The sequence below is a fragment of the Nicotiana attenuata genome, unplaced genomic scaffold (genome assembly GCF_001879085.1).
Source record: "Nicotiana attenuata strain UT unplaced genomic scaffold, NIATTr2, whole genome shotgun sequence".
Classification (NCBI taxonomy): Eukaryota; Viridiplantae; Streptophyta; class Magnoliopsida; order Solanales; family Solanaceae; genus Nicotiana; species Nicotiana attenuata.
In genome coordinates this window covers 100,950-119,805 of record NW_017671335.1, presented here as the reverse complement: position 1 = coordinate 119,805, position 18,856 = coordinate 100,950, and positions in this window count along the sequence as shown.

Sequence of the window (18,856 nt, the reverse complement as noted above, 5' to 3'; positions counted from 1 at the left end):
AAGGGTGAAATCAAGCCCGGCTTCCTTCGCAAAAAACCTCATCATCAATAGTACCCTCTAGAACGACGGGTGAACCCACGCCAGGGTATCCCGATATTTTCGACAGAAGTCGAGCACGACTCTATCAAGAGGGCCCAACGTAAAGGGGTACGTGTACACGTTCAGAAACCCCTCTGCATGAGTCATGATGCTCTCTTCCAGGGAAGGTACCTGCAATACCACCTTTTCTCCCCATCCGCAGTCTTTCCTTACTGCCTCGAGGTGTCCCTCTCCTATTGATAAAATGAACTTCGATGCATACTCCCAATGGCCCTGAACACGAGAAGAACTCTCTAACGTAAGGTCCCTCCTCGAGAAAAAACCTCTCAGGGCTAGCTTACCAGACGCCGGTGGTGTACCACCAAGCAAGCCGGAAGTAGAGGCGGAACTCTCCTCTTCTTGGTGAACAGGACTGGGCATGGCAGCCATAGCCGTGGTGGAACAAGAGAAGGGAAACGAGAACTTAAGCGAAAGCTTCAAATTAAAATGGAGAAAGAGCTGACACAAGAAAGAGGAACTCTACAAAAAGGGATAGCTGCTCAAAATAGCAGAATCCCCAAAAAGCGGGAAGCAAACTCATATATAGAGCAAGCGATGACTGTCCGCCTACCCTAAAGGCCAATTAATGCTGCTAGGCCATTGTCACTTTCGGGGAAGTGTACCAGCGGGATCACCTCGGCCGTTCCATGGCCGTGTCATACGATTGACGCCGTCATACAACATTCGAGGGATCAACGGCCCCCGTATCAACCTAGCCTCGAGATGGTACCCGATCTCGGGGATCTTTGTTGCTATAACGATGAGCTCTAAGGAACTACCCGCATAGACCTAGCCTCGAGATGGTGCCCGATCTCGAGGATCTTTTTAGGTCCGAGCCAGTTCCCACTTGAGGGTTATTAATAAAGCCTCAGGGCTACTTTTGCCTTCAATTCAATTTAAACGCCCCCTCGATTGCTTTAGCCCAGGGGCCATCCAAGTTCGAACGTATCCTCACTCAGGGTCTATCTATAATGCCTTAGGGCTATCTTTATTTTAGGTTCAAGGCAAGTTTTTGTGGTCGCCCTGGTTCAAGTCAACTCTCACTCGGGGACTATTTGGAAAGGCCTGAGGGCTGTCTTTATTTTCAGGTAATCGAGCAAATTCATCTCTCGAGGACTACAAACGGGGCCTAAAAAGGGATAAATCGCGGTCTAAAATTCGAGGCCCCTCTCTCACTCAATTCGAAGTCTGAAGTCCCGGCGGCATAAGTTTGTATCAGGTCAATCAGGACTTAGTCCGAGGGATATTGAAGGGTTTTCAGGAAATATTGTATCAACCAATCAAAAACCAAGGGAACGCCCATGTCCGGGTCCAATATTCGGACCAATCGATAAAGTCACATGCTCGGAGTTTTTAGAAACGCAGGCAAAGGGAAATCAGCACAAGTCAAAGACAAATTGAGGAAACATTTTTTTGTATTAATAAACGACGATTACAAAAGCCCACGGGGGTCCTTACACAGAAACGAAGAAGCAAAAAGCAACAACTAGAAGTCTAATCTACTCTCGGAGGTGCATCCTCAGGAGCGACATCTGCGAGAACCATTTCCTCGGGGATCCCATTTCGATCTTCACAGCGACATCTTCGAAAATCTCCTATGAAGCAGCAATAGATGAGGAAGAAGGCTATAGCCTATCAAAGAGCAAAAGCTTTTAAAGCCAGGAAAATTATGGCTTGGTGAAAAATTTGGCTAGTATGGGTCTCGTCAGCACTACTATTATGAAGCCACTTCTTGAGACGTTGCACCGGTGTGGGATGCAATAGTTAGTAGATGACGCCACCTCACTCCGGGGAAAGCAAAGGGAGTGAAGCGCCGCACCAGGTTGAAGTTAAGAGAGATGAGCAGCAGTTCACGGTCCACATATCCTCTGATGCGGGAATAATCTGAAGCCCCTCTCTCATTATATCGGGCCAACAACAACAACAACAAATCAGTACGATCCCACTCAGTAGGGAAAAGCTCTGAAAGAGAGCCATGGCATAACTGGCAAAACCGCTGCCGTATGACCTTACGGTCACAGGCTTGAGCTATGGAAAATAGAGTTTTGATGAGGAAGAAGAGAAGAAAGGGGTAAAGATTGTTGAAAAATGACTGGATGGAGTTTAGGTTCAAGAAACCTCCCATTTATAGAAAGGCAGTGGCGTAACCGATGGCGCAATCAATACATTTGGGAAATGTATCGACAGGTGCAATCAATGTTTTTTGGGAAACGGATCGGCGGCGATATCACCGCTTTTGGGAGAATAAACCGGCAGTGTAATGAATACTTCTGAAGGTGGACTAATGGGATGTTTTCAGTCACTTGGAACACTGACGTCACAAGCATGACGTCATCGCAAGATGTTCAAGAAAGTTAAGAATTCAAGACCTTTTCTTATCATTTTCATTCTAAGAAACGTGGGGACTATCTATATACGATAAAAATCAAAGGGTCCGATTTTATGACGCTTCGTAAGTACGTCGACGAAGGCTCGAGGCGTGACTCGAGGTTTGACCCTGAGGGTTCTCAATGTTCGACCTCGGGCAGTATAAATCGGTAGTTATGATGGAAAAACGGGAAGCTCCCAAGGCATTTGATTAAAGCTGACCAAGTCTATTAGGCTAGTACAAGCCCGTACCGTGGCATTAAATGGCTGTATCAGCCGCGTATCTTTGTATAAATGCATCTGTACCATGTTAGGATTCCCCTCATATATAAAGGGGATCCTTGTCATTTTGTAGAGGGACAATACAATATAGCACATAACATTGAACACAAGAACAAGAACATTTCTCTGCTCTCTAACTTAAACATATTCTCCTTTGATCTTATTACTTATATTTATTGCTTACATTTATTGTATTTCATTAATTGTTCTTCATTTATTACTCATCATTTATCATAAAAAGCCCTCATCAAGGCCCTTAGAACTGTTAGTTCTCCATCGACTGATCAGAGCCCAACGCCTAGCTCGACCTCGAGGCCCTGTATAAGCCAGCTCGAAGCCCCGATTCTTAGCCACTCGGTCTATTTGAACACACTGCCTTCAAGCCTCTCTCTTATTTTCTAGTTTCACACTTAGCATCTATTGCTTAACAACTAGCATAAAAATAAATCACATATTTTTAGAACCACAAAATCAAATCTAATTTTAATTACCATTTTCAAGGCAAACAAAGTTAGTTTCAAATTCAAATGGACAGGAAAGATACATTCATATCTTAGCAATAGTATCGTTTGAGTAACGATACGTTCCAATTGTTCGGTAGTTGTTCACCTTCCATTGAGCTAAGTTTGTAAGATCCTTTACCGAAAACTCCGAGGACTTGGTACGGTCCTTCGGAATCGGGCCTAGTTTCCCTCCATTCGGGTCTCGAGTATTGAGGGTAATTTTCCGTAAAACTAAGTCCCCAGTTCCGAAGTGTCGAAGGTTAGCCCTTCTATTGTAGTATCTTTCGATCATTTGCTTCTGCGCGGCCATCCGAACGAGCGTTGCTTCACGTTTCTCATCTAATAGCTCGAGGCTAGTACTTATAGCCTCGTGATTTGACTCCTCCGATGCATGTCGAAACCTGATGCTGGGTTCTCCGACCTCGACAGAGATAAGGGCCTCGAAGCCATATACAAAAGAAAACGGGGTAGCCCTAGTGCTAGACTTCGATGTTGTTCGATATGCCCAAAGGACCTCGGGTAGAACTTCTCTCCATTTCCCTTTTGCATCGTCCAAACTTTTCTTCAAGTTTTGAATAATAGTTTTGTTTGTTGACTCGGCCTGTCCATTTCTAGTTGGGTGGTATGGTGTTGATAATATCCTCTTTATTTTGTGTGCTTGAAGGAACTCCGTTACCTTGCTGCCGATGAATTTTTTTCCGTTGTCACATACAATCTCGGCAGGTATCCCGAACCGGCAAATGATGTGGTCCCAGATGAAGTCAATAACTTCTTTTTCCCCGACCTTCTCGAAGGCCTGTTCTTCCACCCATTTAGAAAAATAATCAGTCATAAACAAGATAAATTTAGCTTTACCTGGAGCCGTTGGTAGAGGGCCGACTATGTCCATTTGCCATTTCATGAAAGGCCACGGGGATAGGACTGGGTGGAGTTGTTCTCCGGGCTGATGGATCATCGGGGCAAACCTTTGGCATTTGTCACACTTTTTAACGAACTCCTTAGAGTCTTTTTCCATGCTATCCTAGTAATACCCTGCTCTAATAACTTTGGGAACCAAAGACTCGGTGCCGGAGTGATTCCCACAAGTACCTTCGTGGATTTCTCGTAGAGCATAATCGGTGTCCCCTGGCCCTAAACATATCGCCAATGGCCCATAGAACGTTCTCCTATACAATGTTCCATCTTCATCTACCGCAAACCTGGCAGCCTTGGTTCGTAGGGCCCTCGATTCTTTGTGGTCCGATGGGAGTTTTCCATTCTTCAAATAGTTGATATATTTATTCCTCCAGTCCCACGTCAAACTTGTTGAATTTTATCTCGGCATGACCCTCTTCAACCACAAATCTCGATAACTGGACGACAGTCCCCGGGACGATGTCATCTTCTTCGACCGAGGATCCTAGATTAGCAAGTGCATCGGCCTTGCTATTTTGTTCTCAAGGCACATAATCTAGAGTTCATTCCTTGAAGCGGTGCAAAGTTATCTGCAGCTTATCCAAGTACCGTTGCATTCTATCCTCTCGTACTTCAAAACTTTTGTTTACATGGTTCACCACCAATAGCGAATCGCACTTGGCTTCAGTGACTTCTGCTCCCCAGCCTTTAGATAGTTCGAGACCTGCAGTCATGGCCTGATACTTGGCTTCATTATTAGTCAACCTAGAAGTTTTGATAGATTGTCTAATGGTACTTCCCATAGGCGGCTTTAAGATAATGCCGAGCCAGACCCCTTCACATTCGAGGCACCATCTGTAATAAGGGTCCATACCCCCGATGATATACCCGAACTTAGCAGGAGTTCTTTCTCCATTTCGGTTATGAGGGTCGACGTAAAATCGGCCATGAAGTCAGCTAGGATTTGAGACTTGATGGCCGTTCGGGGTTGATATTCGATATCGTACCCACTAAGTTCGACGGCCCATTTGGCCAACCGGCCCGATAGCTCGGGCTTATACAAAACATTTCGAAGGGGGTAAGTGGTTAATACACATATAGGGTGACACTGAAAATATGGTTTTAGCTTTCTAGATGCGCTTATCAATGCGAGTGCTAATTTTTCTAAGTGAGGATATCTAGTTTCAGCATCCCCTAGAGTCCGGCTAACATAAACAGGGAATTGCGTACCTTGCTCTTCTCGAACTAGTACCCCACTTACCGCTATCTCGGATACTACCAAGTATAGGTAAAGTTTTTCATCTACCTTCGGGGTGTGAAGCAAAGGCAGGCTCGACAAATATCATTTTAATTCTTCTAAGGCTTGTTGACATTCCGGGGTCCATGCGAAATCCTTTTTCTTATTGAGCAAGGAAAAGAACCGGTGACTCCGATCTGATGACCTCGAAATGAACCGACCCTGGGCAGCAATTCGTCTCATTAGCCTTTGTACAACCTTTACACTATCCACGAACGTGATATCCTCGATGGCCTTAATTTTATCGGGGTTAATTTTGATGCCCCGATTCGACACCATGAAGCCGAGGAACTTACCGGAGCCGACTCCAAAGGCACATTTCTCCGGGTTAAGCTTCATGTTGTACTTTCTCAAATTTTTGAATGCTTCCTGCAAATGAGTCAATGGTCCTCTGCGCGCAGGGACTTAACCAACATATCATCAATATAAACTTTCATTGTTTTACCTATTTGTTCTTCGAACATTTTGTTGACTAGGCGTTGATATGTAGCTCCCGCATTTTTTAGCCCGAAGGGCATTACGTTGTAACAATAAGTTCCAAATTTAGTAACAAACGAAGTCTTTTCCTGGTCCTCCGGGTTCATCTCAATCTGATTGTACCCGGAGTAGGTATCGAGAAAAGTTAGGATCTCGTGGCCGGCCGTGGCATCAATCATACGATCGATGTTAGGCAGTGGGAAAGAATCTTTCGGACATGCTTTGTTCAAGTCCTTATAGTCTACACACATTCTAAGTTTGATTCCTTTTTTAGGAACTACAACTACATTGGCTAACCATTCGGGGTATTTTACCTCCCAAATAGACCTATCTTAAGAAGTTTGGTTACCTCGTCCTTTATGAACACATGTTTCACCTCGGGCTGGGGCCTCCTTTTTTGCTTTACCGGTTTGAACCTAGGGTCGATGCTTAGCCGATGTGTGGTGATTTCCGATGGAATACCTGTCATATCTAAATTGGACCAAGCAAAGCAATCCATATTATCAATAAGAAATTGAATGAGTTTTTTCCTGAGTTCGGGGGTTAATCCCGTTCCCAGGTATACCTTTCTCTCGGGCATGTATTCGATCAGTATGACCTGCTCCAGCTCCTCAACAGTTGACTTGGTTGCATTGGACTCTCTGGGAAAGACGAAGGTTCGAGGAGTAAGGAAATCCTCTTCTTCGTCCTCGATTACCTGTTGCTCCGATACCGTCGAGGCTGGGGACGGTGATTTCTATTTAGCCGCCCGCTTACCTTTGGTGCTCGATTTCTCCGATGTTGAAGGCTCTGGTATCGGCACCACCTCCTCGACTGCAAACATCTCTTTTGAAGCATGTTGCTCCCCGTAAACTGTTCACTCCCTCCTCTGTTGGGAATTTCATCATTTGGTGAAGAGTTCAAGGCACTACCCTTATGTTGTGTATCCATGGTCTCCCGAGGAGTGCATTATACCTCATGTCGCCTTCGATGACATGGAATTTCATGTCCTGTATGGTTCCGGCTATGTCAACTGGTAGGGTTATCTCCCCCTTTGTCGTTTCTCTTGCCATATTGAAGCCATTTAGGACCCGGGACGCAGGTACAATCTGATCTTGTAGCCCGAGTTGTTCCACGACCCTCGATCTGATTATGTTTTCCGAGCTATCTGGATCCACCAGAACACGTTTAAATTGAATTTTATTTGAAAGAATAGAGATTACCAGGGCGTCATTGTGCGGTTGGGATATGCCTTGTGCTTCCTCTTCACAAAATGATTAGACGTCCTCGGGCACATAGCTCCAAGTCCATTTTTGTCTAGTGATCTATACTTTGGTGCGTTTGAACACAGGTCCTTGCGGGATGTCGATACCGCCAACGATCATGTGGATTACATGTTGTGGTTCTTCCTACTCATTTTTTCTTGCATCTCTCTCCCTAAAGTGGTTCTTGGCTCGATCACTTAGAAATTCTCGAAGATGACCCTCGTTGAACAACCGAGCCACTTCTTCCCTTAGCTGCCTGCAATCTTCTGTTCTATGACCATGTGTTCCATGATACTTGCACATCAGGTTTGGACTCCTTTGAGAAGGATCAATTTATATAGGCCTGGGCCACTTGGTGTCTTTGATTCTTTCAATAGCTGACACAATCCCCGATGCTTCTATGCTGAAGTTGTACTCCGACAATCGAGGTGCCTCTGCGAGGTCGGTATGCTTATCGAACCCGCTCTTACTCATAAGTCCTCGAGAACTTTGACCTCGATCGTTTCTTCGATCGTTCCGAGGTATGTTACGGCCCGAACCATTGTTTCTCCGATCAACATACGGCTGATACCTCTCTTTGTTTGACCTCGATTCTCTATCCGTATCCCTCTGGGGCCTAGCTGCCGACCTGTTAGAATGAACCAAACCCGAGGGGGCTCCCAACTGGTCGTCATCGACCCTAATCTTCGATTGGTAATGGTTATGTACGTCCCACCACGTCGGAGCTGGATACTCGATCAAATTTTGCTTTAATTATCGAGACGCGATCGACCTCCTTTCATCCAAACCCTGCATAAATGCCTGTACTGCCCAGTCATATGAGACCGGTGGTAACTCCATTCGCTCCATCTGGAACCTAGATACGAACTCCCTTAACATCTCGCCGTTCCTTTATTTTATCTTTAAGACATCCGATTTTCTTGTTGCCACCTTTATGGCTCCGGCATGTGCTTTCATGAAAGCGTCTGCTAACACAGTAAATGAATCAATAGAATTAGGAGGTAAGTTGTGATACCAAATCATTGCTCCTTTTGACAATGTTTCTCCAAACTTTTTTAGCAATACTGATCCGATCTCATCGTCATTCAAGTCATTTCCCTTGATCCCGCAAGTGTATGAAGTAATATGATCGTTAGGGTCAGTTGTCGGGCATGCGAAACTTTTAGGGATGGGCATCGGAGCCGCGCTCTGAGGGAACGGTTTTTGTATGAACTTTTTTGCATCTAAATCTTTCAAAACTGGAGGTGCCCCTGATATCTGGTCAACACGGGAGTTATAAGTCTCCACCTTCTTATCATTGTCCTCAATCTTCTTTTCCCCGGACTCGATCCTCTCGGTGAGCTCTTCGAGCATCCTCATAATGGTGGGGTCAGTCCCCGAGTTATTTCCGTTCGACCTCTCTGGCACTGGTTCAGCACGTCGAGTGTTTTCATGTTCAGCTACACTCAGAGTCTTATTTTGACTTTGAAGTTGAGCAATGGTGATCTCTTGAGCTTGCACCATCTCGAATATCACTTGGAGGCTGATTCACCCATCACCCACTCCTTGTGTTCCTTGGCCGCCAGATCGGGCTTCCCCGCGTACACTCCCTCCGGGGTCTGTGCCTAAATCCGCGTTTAGAGCAACATGTGAACTAACATCAACTGGTTCCATATTTGGCACTTCCCCAGGGTTTATTGGTGGTACACCGACCCATATATTGTTGTTTTCTCCAAGACCTTCGTTGTCATAAACAGGTGCATTTTGTGAGCTAGACATGTTTCAGCCTGAGAATAAAAAATTCTTGACAAGAAAAAGTGTAAAAATAACGTGTGTAATGAGAATCAGTAAAGCAATAATCACTATTATCTTTAGCCCCATGGTGGCGCCAAACTGTTTACCTCGAAAATACGAGTAACAATTAAATTTGATTTGTGGTTTTAAAGATATGTGATTTAATTCAATACTAATTGATATTCAAGAAATATGAAGTACAAATGAAAGAAGTTAATCAAACCAATGTTAGTCAGCAGTGGTGACCTCGAGCTTAGTGACCTCGAGACGAACCAGGAACAATAAAATAAGAACAATAAAGAGAAATGAAAATTCTGATGAATGGTAAGCGAAAAGTAGAGAGTATATTCTTTGTCAATGATTAGATGATGTTACAAATGATTGTGGTCCCCTTTATATATAATAGGGGAACCCTAAATAAGGTACATTTCTATTTACAGTGAGGAATATTATTGGTACAACTGTCTAACCGCCTAGTACGGAATCGTACAATCCTATTCCGGGATTTGCGCCATGATCTTGCGGAGAAGGAATCTAGCTCATTCTGTTACAAATCCGTAACGGTACAATTTCGGCGTCGAGCATACTTAACTTCGGTATTCCTCGCACTCCTATCTTCGGGCATTGCATTCCGTCCTCGAGCTCGAGTCTAGTCTGTCGACCTCGAACTCGACCGTATACAATACTTTAAGCTAAACATCAACGAGGTTAAATTGTGTGACATGTAAAATGAAGATTCATATAACTGATCTCAACTTGCTTGGAATTGTGGTAGAGTTTTTGTAATTGTTGTCGTCATTAGCCTTTTATTATGTACCTATACAAATTCTAGCATATTAAAGGAGTCCCATTGTTGAGAATATATGACGTAAGTTTCTTATTATGGTGTAATTTTCTCTTTCTGCCAATCCAAAACATCTCGATTTTGATGTCTTCAGAAAAGAAAAAAACATGGAAAATCAAGTGTGTTTATGCATGCAAAAGAAGGAACTCATGTAACTCTTAGGGGCCGTTTGGTACGAGGTATAAGAAGGTATAAGGGTGGTATAAGAATTTAATACCACCTTAATATTCTGTTTGGTTAGTAAACCAGGTATAAGTTATCCCGGTGTTAATTTTAATACTGGGATAACTTATACCTTATAAAAGGTGGGGTAATTAACACCGGTATAACTTATACCTTCTTCTTAGAAATTATGCAATTGTCATTCTTAATACAACATACCAAACAATGAATAAACAACAATCCCAGCATAACTAATCCCAGCATAACTTATCCCAATATAACTTATACCGGTATAACTTATACCGGTATAAATCATATTCCAATCAAACGACTCCTTAGGGATTCTTCTCTTAATTAGAATTAAGAGAAGTATACAAAAAGATATATGTTATACATTCATTATTTGGTTAATTAACATCATTTGTCTAAGTTTTAAGGATAATCTCTTTCCCTAATCCTCTGTTCCGATAAGAAGTCCTCCAGCAAGCACCATAAGACTGGTCAATGAATCAAAATATTCTAATACTCCAAAAAACTGGTCTTTCAGACGTTGCTATATGTCCTCTCAAAGATATTCGATAAATTACAACGATACAGCAGGGAAGGCTTGTTATGTTTGGGTTGTGGACACTAATGCTTTCAACGATGACAAGAAAGGTTGATCCAAAACTGATATATATTTGAGCCTAATATGATTCCCTATTTACATGTGTTATTTAAACATTTATTACCGTAATTATGGGATTAATTAAATATTGATTAATGGTGACTAATAGTTAGAGAGGCCTAGAATTTGGATATGGTGGCACAATATCATAGTTCCCACAAAACTTCATAACAAAGTAAAAGCTTCTGTCAACCAAATCATTTTGAGGATTTTATAAGTATTTTGATATATATGATCATCATATTTCCAAGGCATGGAAACATTTTCTGTTGTATCAAATATTGTTACGCTTATCAGATATAATTGAAGAAACCTTTTTGCTTTTCTTTTACCCTGTTTAGCAGATATACATAAGTAGTATTTTCGTGGTTTTGTTAATGTTGAATAACACACGGAGATGAGAGGTTAGGTATTGTCTGTTGGCTTTAGGAAATGACAAGGAAATAAAAGTTTTGGCTAATCTAGAGTTTGAAATTACTTTCCTTATTTTACATTTTAAATGATTCATTTGGTGATTGTATATCTTCCATGAAACTGCCATAGTATTGTCACGACCCGAATTTTTCACCATCGGGATTGTGATGGCGCCTAACATTGTACTCGCCAGGCAAGCCAACATTTCAGAATATCCTACCTTTTTCCTTTATCTTTCAAATATTTATGACTTAACAAAATAAACCAGTGAAACAAATGCGGAAGATAATAATTTAAAAGCTTAACTTTACACAATAACGAAAACCAAAGTAACATCTACCCAAAACTGGCGTCACAACTCACGAACTGTCTAAGATTACTACAAATAAAGGTCTGAACGAAAAGTTTACATCTGCCTTGAAAGTAGATAAAACAGAAAATGGAATGGGATAGAAAGGGACACCAGGGCCTGTTGACGCCTGCAAGACTACCTTGGGTCTCCGGTACGCAGTGATAACAACCAACCTCACGATCAGCCACTAGCTCCAGAATCTGCACAGGAAGTGCAGAATACAGTATCAGTACAACCGACCCCATGTACTGGTAAGTGCCGAGCCTAACCTCGACGAAGTAGTGACGAGGCTAAGACGGGGCATACAACATGTACAACCTGCAACAGTTTATACTAAACAGAAAGAAAATACAGAAAGTAATAAAGCAATAAGTGGCACTAAATAACTCGGAACCCAAATGTTCTACTAGTGTTCAGTTATAACCAATCCTTAAGGGTGTTTCAACATCACAGTAATGGGCCTTAACAGAAATGAAAACATAATAACAACTGATGCGGCGCGCATCCCGATCCCAACATATAAACAACAACGGTATCAATATTCACCCTTATTCCTCCTTGTTGCGGCGTGCAACCCGATCCCACCTGTCCACCCTTATTACTCCTCAACACATATCACCCTTATTCCTCCTGTTGCGGCGCGCAACCCGATCCCACCTGTCCACCCTTATTACTCTTTGTTGCGGCGTGCAACCCGATCCCACCAGACAATCACATTTCACCCTTATTCCTCCTGTTGCGGCGCGCAACCCGATCCCAATATATATATCACCACCAAACACAAAGAATAAAGACAAGAGTTTCACAAGCCAACTCAAATTTCCCACATTATTTATACCTCAATCCACACAATGGAATATCACTACGATTATGAAACTTCACCAATGGAAACTACTCAGCGAGACCAACCAAGGTGCACCATAAGGCACCAATAAATCAATATAAGCCAACGGGGCAATAAAATGAAGCTACGAAATCAATAATACTTCAACGGGAACATCAATAGTTAACATGAAGCGATTAAACATGGAAACATTTATGTGCAAGTAGCAGTTAAGGCATGGAAACAATTATGAGCAAGAAGCAATTAAGACATGGAAACAATTATGAGCAAGAAGTAACTAAGACGTGGAAACAGTCATGAGCAAGAAGCAATTAAGACATAGAAACAATTATGGCCAAGTAGCAATTAGGACAAGGAATAGTGTATTAGGAAACGCGGAAAGGAAATGGGCTAAACAAGTAATTTGGTGACGCATAGGTACTCTTCACCACACCTATACGTCACACACATGATATTTCACATAGCAAACAAGACGAGATCCCTAGTCCCTCAAGTCAAGGTTAGACCAAACACTTACCTCAAGCCAACGTGTAATTCAACACTCAACCACCACTTTACCTCTCGATTTAACCACCAATTTACTCGTATCTAGCCACAATTAATTTAAGAACATCAATAAATGCTAAATAAACCAATTCTAATGCATGAATAAAGATTTCCCAATGTTTTCCCCAAAAGTCAAAAATTGACCCCGGGCCCGCTTGGTCAAAACTCGAAGTTCGATCCAAAATCCGATTACACATTCACCCACGAACTCAAATATGCAATTGGTTTTGAAATCCGACCTCAATTTGAGGTCCAAATCCCCAAAATTTAAAAATCCTAATCTCTACCCAAGAACACGCAATTTCCTATGAAAACCCCTAGATTTTGAAGTGAAATCATGTAAAAAGATGAGTTAGAAGTCACTTACCTATGATGTGGAGAAGTTTGAGTCTTTGAGAAAATCGCCTAGGGAGGTTTAGGGTTTGAGAGAATTGAAAAATGGGTGAAAATCCCGTCTAAGTTGGGCTTTACACAGTCACAGATATCGCATTTGCGGTCACAGGTTCGCAAATGCGACTAAAGCATCGCAATTGCGAAACTTGTCCTGACGTGCTTCCTTCGGAAATGCGAACTATTGTTCGCAAATGCGGTGACTGTTGTAGTCGCAATTGCGACGATGAACTTCACAAATGCGAAGGTCCCCCTCCCTGCCCTCTGATCACAAATGCGATGAAGCTTCGCAAATGCGATGCTCGCATTGCGAGCCAGACTTCGCAATTGCAAAGTCTGCAGATCTGCAACATAACAGCTAATTCTTTAAGTCTCAAAACACTCCATGGCCTATCCAAAACTCACCCAAGTCCTCGAGGCTCTAAACCAAACATGCACACAAGTCTAAAAACATCATACGGACTTGCTCGTGCGATCAAATCGCCAAAATAACATCTCAAACAACGATTTTAGCACCAAAACTCATGAAAATTTCAATATATTTGTAAACTTCTTATTTTCTCAGCCAATGGTGCGAATCACGTCAAATTACTTCTGTTTTCCACCAAATTTCACAGATAGGGTCTAATACCATGACGGACATATACCGGACTCCGGAACCAAAATATGGGCCCGATACCAACAAGATCAAATCTATTTAGATTTCCAAAAACCATTACATTTTCAGTTAAACAATTTTCTTCAAAAATTCATTTTCTCGGGCTAGGGGCCTCAGAATTCGATTCCGGGCATACGCCCAAGTCCATATTTTTCTACGGACCCTACGGGACCGCCGGATCACTGGTCCGGGTCCGGGTCCGTTTACCCAAAATGTTGACCGAAGTCAACTAAAATCATATTTTTAAGCCAAAAATCATTATTTCTGAAATTTTCACACAAAAGCATTCCGGTATTGCGCCCGGACTGCGCACGCAAATCGAGGAGTGATATAAGGAGGTTTTTAAGGCCTCAAAATACGAAAACGGATTCTAAAACAAAAGCTGACCTTTTGGGTCATCATATTCTCCACCTCTAAAATAACCGTTCGTCCTTGAACGGACATAGAAAAGTACCTGAGTCGGTGAAAAGATGGGGATATCGGCTCCGCATATCGGACTCAGACTCCCAGGTCGCTGCCTCAACAGGCTGACCTCTCACTGCACACGAACTGAACGAAAATTCTTCGATCTCTACTGACGAACCTGTCGGTCTAGAATAGCTACCGGCTCCTCCTCGTAGGTCAAGTCCTTGTCCAACTGGACAGTACTGAAGTCTAACACGTGGGATGGATTGCCGTGATACTTCCGAAGCATGGACACATAAAACACTGGATGCACAACTGATATACTCGGCGGCAACGCAAGTCTGTATGCCACCTGTCCCACTCGATCAAGAATCTCAAAAGGCCCGATGAACCTAGGGCTTAGCTTGCCCTTCTTCCAAAATCTCATCACGCCCTTCATGGGCGACACCCGAAGCAACACTCGCTCTATGACCATGAATGCCACATAACGAACCTTACGGTCGGTATAACTCTTTTTCCTGGACTGAGCTACACGAAGCCTATCCTGAATGATCTTAACCTTTTCTCTCTATCCAATTATGCATCGTCGACTCGTCACAGCTGTTAAAAACCAAAAACAGAGAAAAGGTCCCCTTCTAAAAACGTGTTACAGTATTACTTTTCCTTCGTTATGTGATGGCAGTATCCAGATCAGTTTATGCGTATTTCGATTATTTAATCGAATGTCTATTATCTCTGATCATTACAGGTATTTCGTATCCATGTACGGTCGAGGAAGGGCCGCATCCCAAGAGGTGTGATGTAGACGGCCTAACCTAATGCAAGCGTTAGTATGGCTGCTTCCACAGTTCGAACCTGTGACCTATAAGGCTTGGACAAATGAGACGAAATTCAGGGGCGAATGCAGCAAACGAGTGTTGAGTTCAACTGAACCCAGTATTTTTGGTGCGTAACATAAATTTATATGTAAAAATCTATTAAAATTATACTCCCTCCGATCCACAATAAGTGACCATTTTACCTTTTTATTTTATTTCAAAATAAGTGTTCATTTACATAATCAAGAAGGAATTAATTTTATTTTTTCAAAATTTGCCCTTATTTACATATTCCAATATGTCAAGGTAACAAATAATTAAGGTTAATTTAGAGAATGCATCTTTTTTTTCTCTAGGAGTTCGTATTTCCTTAATGGGTGTGTCAAATATAAAATGGTCACTTATTGTGGACCGGAGGGAGTAGAAAATAGTAGATATGCATCCATAACGTGTTGCTGTATTATTTTCCCATTCTTTATGTGATGATAGTGTCTGGATTAGTTTATGCGCACCTCGATTATCTTATATGTCTGATATCTTCGACGATTACATGTATCAATTGTTCTATTTATTAAAATTTGGGCAAAGGGCAGCCCGGTGTACAAAGTATCCCGTATTCACGAAGTCAGGAATTTTGTAAATGGTGTTTTTAATATTCATATAAAAATTAATTTTTAACTTATATACACAATATAAATTTTATATACACAGTATAATATTTCGATAAAGGGTGTTGCGTTGACCTCCCTAGCTTCAATGTATGTGGCTTGTCACTGCACGTAGGGTCGGGGAAGAGCTACACAACAAGGGGTATGATGTAGACAGTCTAACGTAATACAAGTGCTAGTAGTTGTTTCCACAGTCCGAACCCATAATCTATAAGGCTTGGATAGATGAGAAAAAATTACCTATTTTCTTTGTCGGATAAAATTTGAACAGAATATTCCATGGTTTTTCACTCACTTTATTGATTATGTTTCGTATTGGCCACTACATTGTGTAGTATTTTATCTTTATTAAAACTTATTCTTTCCTTTTAAACTACCATCATCCGTTATTTTCCTATTAATTTTCACATTTTTCCCATTTAATAGCTTCTCTGTTTAATTCTTCCGCTTGCTAAAGACTCAGTGCTTTAATAGATCAAGGTGAAGTTGTTGAGACCAATTAATTATACAAGAAAATCCTTTTAAAATAGTACTATACCTCTAGGTATGTATTAATTATACGGATAAGAAACAAGCACTTACGCCAAGTATTTATATTAAATTGTTTTAATTTATTGCAATTAAGTTATAAATAAATATTAAATGTGAATTAATTAATCTAGTGATACACGTGTATGTGATGACACATGCATATTATGCATTTATTTTGTTGGTGTAGCTTCCCAATGCAAAAAAAATTAGTTAAGAAGTTGTAATCTTTGTAAGATAAATTAAGTGATCCTTATTGATTAAAAAAAAGGAGAAAGGCTTTAAATTTACCCTATTTTTAAGAAACTTAACTCAAAGTAATAATATGAAACAAGCATATAAACAAGAATGTAGAGAGAAAGAGAGGAGAGATTCTTATTTCTTCATTGTATTCAAGTGTATTACAAAATGAGTTCTCATCCTCTATTTATAGTACAACATAGAGGTATACCAAAAGAATCCCATAAATATGCCATTAAGCATTTGAGATCATGTAGGAAGATCATGGGTAGGTTTTGGAGGTGTGAGAGATACAACAATAATGGTGAGAAGAAGTGAGAGTTTTCTACATAATGGAGAAGAGTAGCGAAAGTTATATTTGATTAGTGGACATCCATATAAATATGTGTTTCATAACACTCCCCTTGGATGTCCATAGATAATGTGTCTCATTAAAACCTTACTAGAAAAACCCAGTGGAAAAAAATCCTAGTGAAGGAAAAAGAGTACACATATATTGTAATACGCATTACTTGATGCCTCATTAAAAACCTTGCCAGGAAAACTCAGTGGGATAAAACCTTAGCTAAGGAAAAAAGAGTACAACGCCTATGTGCCTCCCCCTGATGAAAACATCACTTTATTTCTCAGAGACGACAAATTCCAAGCTTGTATAACAACTTCTCTAATCTTGAGATCGGCAATGCCTTGGTGAATTATTCCGCCAAATTATCACTTGAACGAATTTCTTGAACATCTATTTCATCATTCTGTTGAAGATCGTCTGCAAAGAAACTTTGGCTAAATGTGCTTTATTTTGTCTTCTTCAATATATCGTTCTCTCAATTGAGCTATGCAAGCAGCACCGTCTTCAATATTATTAGAATCATCTCTTCAAAAAAAATCACACGTCTCATTCGTGTTGAGTCACTTAATTTATAAGATTTTAGTATCTTGGTATGAAGAACGAACTTCATGTAATGCCTTGCATTTACATAACCAACAAAACTTTGACAATATTTATTAGAATAAACAAATCTATCAATGATTCTCTTCTAATATATTACTAATTGCATTCCAGTGTCTTCATATCAAATTCAAGTTAAATCTTGCTCGTATAACACTATACTCAAGGTTCTAGCAAGAAACATAAGTGCACCCAGTGCACTAAAACGCAAAAATAAATCATATATGTCATACATGGAATGTTGAAGCTTTATTTAACAAAATTTTCGGAAACCTCTATATATTTCAGAACAGTTTAGATCCTTCAAGGACTTTCATTATACGCATATCAAGTTTTTCATGTACTACCATATTAAAACCTGAAAACAATTTCATCCCCACAGGAGAACCAGTCTCCATATAACTAATGCCAGGATATTTACGAAAAATCGTGTGCCACAAGTCGTCTTTATGTCTATCCACTTGATTTTTTCATTTCACTTTTTGCACAATGGACTATCCGTCCAATTTCATATTTTTCAGGTGAATTCAATTTTCATTGCGTATTTTTCAATTGGCTAATCATTTATCTGCCCAAATTCCATGACAAATTTGAGCTATAGATCCTCGTCAATATTAATAATATTGGCACTACATTATATCAACAATATCGTTGAAGATCATTTTATATCGGTTCCATCGTTACCCAATAAAGACATAACTTATTGAGATCTCTTTATCTCATTATTTTCAGATACCTGAGCCTCTCCCATGAGGTCTTATGAAGTGTTATGTCATGGTACTCTTATAAAGCACTGGCCTCCTTATTATGACCATCTTGAACATTTGCTCCTCTCCTTCTTCAAGGAGTTTTATCTTTGAAACCAATTAGTCTATTACGCTTCGTGCTGATAACGTGTTAAGAAACTTAGCTCAAAGTAATAATATGAAATAAGTAAATAGACAAGAATGTAGAGAGAAAGAGAGGAGAGATTCTTATTTCTTCAATGTATTCAAGTGTATTACTAAATGAGTTCTCATCCTCTATTTATAGTACAACATAAAGGTATACCAAAAGAATTTCATAAATATGCCATTAAACATTTGAGATCATGTAGGAAGATCATGGATGGTTTTGGAGGCATGAGAGTTACAACAATAATGGTGAGAAGAAGTGGGGATTATCTATCTAATGAAAAAGAGTAGTGGGAGTTATATTTGATTAGTGGACATCCATATAAATATATATTTCATAACACCTTTATTATATTTAATATCTTAATTCTATCCTTTGTTACACTTTAATTTGGAGTGATTCATATCCTAGCCAATAGCAAATTGCCGCGTATTTTTCTTAACTTAGCGAATTTCATCATACATAGATTCCAAGTGTCTAAATACTTCAGGAAAAAATATTCAAAAATTTACCCTTTTATCTTGTACGACAATTAAAAATTATCATATGTTATATTTAAGGTTGG